Here is a 2669-nt window from a genome sequence, read left to right as displayed (position 1 = left end):
TCTGCAATTTGTGAATTTTCCAGTTTTCTTTATCTGATTTCTAAATTCATGCCATATTGTTGAAGAAGTTATTTTGTATATGTATCTTTTCAAATCTACAAAGACTTGTTTTATGTCTTAACATGTGGTCTTTCTTGGAGAATGTCCTATGTGTACTTGAGAATAATGTGTATTCTTTTTTGTTGGGTTGAGTGTTCTGTAAACGTTGATTAGGTCTAGTTGGTTTATTATGTTGTTCAAGTTTTTTTTATTTCCTTACTCATCTTCTGCCTACTTTATCCACACATTATGGAAAATGATGTATTAAAGTCTTCAACTGTTATTGTACAACTATTTCTCCCTACAATTCTGTCAATGTTTGCTTCTACAATTCTGTCAATGTTTGCTTCATAAAGTGTCTACTAGGTATGTAAATGTTTATACGTGTTATGTCCTCTTTCTGTATTGACACTTTATTAATATAAAATGTCCTTCTCTGTTGTCTATAACCTTTTAAAATCTCAGTCTATTGTTTCTGGTATTGGTATAGCCAACACAGTATTCTATTGTTTACTATTTATATAGAATTTTTTTTCCATCCTTTACTTTTTAATCTTCTCTTTGGAGCTAAAATGAGTCTCTTGCGTAGAGTATATAGTTGCATCATGTTTTTTAAATCTCTTCTGCAAATGTATTTATTTTGATTGAAATATTTTATCCATTTACACTTAAAGTAATTATTGATAGGATAGACTTACTTTTGCCGTTATGTTATTTATTATAAGCCTTATAGCTTTTGCATCCCTCATTTCCTTCATTATTGCCTTCTTTTATATTTAATTAATTTTTTAAAAATACTTAATTACCTTCTCATTTTCCTCTGGATATATTGTATAGATATTTTCTTTATGACTATGGGAATTACATTTAATATTGTAAAGTCATAACAATATCTGAATTCATCCCAACTGAACTCTAGTAGTCTACAAAAGTTACTTCCATACACTTCCATTGCCCCTCTTTCTGCTATTGTTATCACAGATCATATCTTTATACATTCTGTACCCAAAAGCATAGCTCAATTATTGCTTTTTTTATACTCTTGTATTTAAGTTCAAGTTGGTTAATATAAAATGTAATATTAGTTTCAGGTGCAGAAGTTAGTAATTCATCATTTGCATACAACACCCAGTGCTCATCACAACTACTGCCCTCCTTAATACTCATCACCCATTTAACCCATTCCCTGACCCATCTCTTCTCCAGCAACCCTCAGTTTTTTCTCTATAGTATACAGTTTGTTTTCTGGTTTGTCTCTCTCTTCTTTCCCCCTATATTCATCTATTTTGTTTCTTAAATTCCACATATAAGTAAAATCATACGGTATTTGTCTTTCTCTGACAACACTTATTTCACTTAGTAGCAAAGTAAATTAAAAAAAAAAAAAACCTAAAAGGCAACCTTTGGAATGGGAGAAGATGTTTGCAAATGACATATCTGATGAATGGCTAGTGCCCCAAATATATAAAGAACTTATTAAACTCAACACCCCCCCCCCCAAAAAAAACCAAATTTCTGCTCCTTTCTATCTCTCTTCTCATGGAATTCCCACAATTGTTTATGTTGGTCTATTGTTCAGCTTTGTGGTGCCCCACAGGTCTCTCAGGCTGTGTTCACTTTTCATTTTTTCTTCCTATTTATCAGACTCAATAACTTCCATTGACCTTACTTCAAATTAACTGATTCATTTTACTGCTTGCTCAAATCTGCTGAACCTCTCAAGAGTATTTTTCACTTCAGTCATTTTAACTTTCAAGTCCAAAATTCCCTTTTGGTTCCTTTGTATTATTTCCCTTAACTGATATCCTCATTTCATTCATCCATTATTTCTCTTTCTTTGTCTATGACTTCTGTTAGCTTTAAAGTCTTTGTCTATTATGTGTGACACTTGTGCTTCCTCAGGTATGTTTCCTGTAGATTTATTTTGTTCTGTTGAATGAGTCACATTCTCATGTTTCTTTGTATGCCTTATGATCTTTTGCTGAAAGCCGAACACTTGAATCTTATGATGTGGTAACTCTGGAAATCACAATCTCTTTCCGATATCCAGGATTTTACTGGTTTTTATGTTATTATTGCAGGGTGTCTCTTTGCTGGAAATCAGGCTGAGGTGAAATTTGAGATCTTCTTGGGGCTTTTCTGAGACTATGTCTTTCCTTGGGCATGCACTATGGCTTTCTAAATTATCCTGTACATGCATTTGTTTTTTAATGCCTCCCCCCCACCAAAAAAAGCTGCAGGTCCATCTCCTCTACATACTTTGGAACCCACCTTAGCTGGTAGGTGTGAAACAATTACCAGCCTTGGTGCCTACACCTCAGTGAGCAGAAATTATCAAAAATCAGAACACAAACCCCAATCCTTAGAGGACAATGTCCTTATTGTCCACCCTGGCTCCAGCGAGTCATGCTTCAAATGCATGTTGCTGTCCCATAGTTTCCTGCCATGGGCCTGGAGATTGGAGAATTAGTAGCTGAAATTGACTGATAATATCCATCATTTGTCAGCTAAGCTTTCCCCTGAAAGTAGCAATAGTTCAAATAGAATCCATGGTTCTAATATAGTCACTTCAGATAATTTTTACAAGTAAAGCTATTTTCTAGGTGGAGAGATGGTTTCATGGCCCTTTC

The sequence above is a fragment of the Prionailurus viverrinus genome, chromosome X (genome assembly GCF_022837055.1).
Source record: "Prionailurus viverrinus isolate Anna chromosome X, UM_Priviv_1.0, whole genome shotgun sequence".
Classification (NCBI taxonomy): domain Eukaryota; kingdom Metazoa; phylum Chordata; class Mammalia; order Carnivora; family Felidae; genus Prionailurus; species Prionailurus viverrinus.
This window is presented reverse-complemented; position numbering follows the sequence as displayed.